Consider the following 440-nt stretch of genomic DNA (forward strand, 5'->3'; position numbering starts at 1 on the left):
CATTAGCCTGAATTTAGCTTCACAGCAATGCACAATGGCACTGTCTGAAATAACGTCTTCCCGGACGCCCGGTGCGTGCAACTTTTCCGCCGGGCGTACAACTTACAAAAGTTTTCCGCCCGGGTGGCCGACCAAACGTTTGAACAAAGATTTCGAAATCAGAATCGATTATTCCGATTTAGAAATCTCGGAAATTTCGGATTTTCGGTTGGTTTGGCAATTTGCATACTCGGCACGGCAGCCAATCAGAAGCCTGCTTCGTGCTTCCGTCTTTCCCGAGCATTATGAGGTCGTGTATTTGCATATCATTTTCCAAAGTAGATGCACAGAACCTCAACCGCAGAAGATTCAAATAGAAGCTAACAAAATTTAGGACGCTACAAAAGGTAAACGTACATTATCCCGTGACTGTTAAGTGTACTTGAGAGTTTTGAAAGGCG

This window comes from Hippocampus bargibanti, linkage group LG18, assembly GCF_051943395.1.
Source record: "Hippocampus bargibanti isolate YZ-2025 linkage group LG18, ASM5194339v1, whole genome shotgun sequence".
Lineage (NCBI taxonomy): Eukaryota > Metazoa > Chordata > Actinopteri > Syngnathiformes > Syngnathidae > Hippocampus > Hippocampus bargibanti.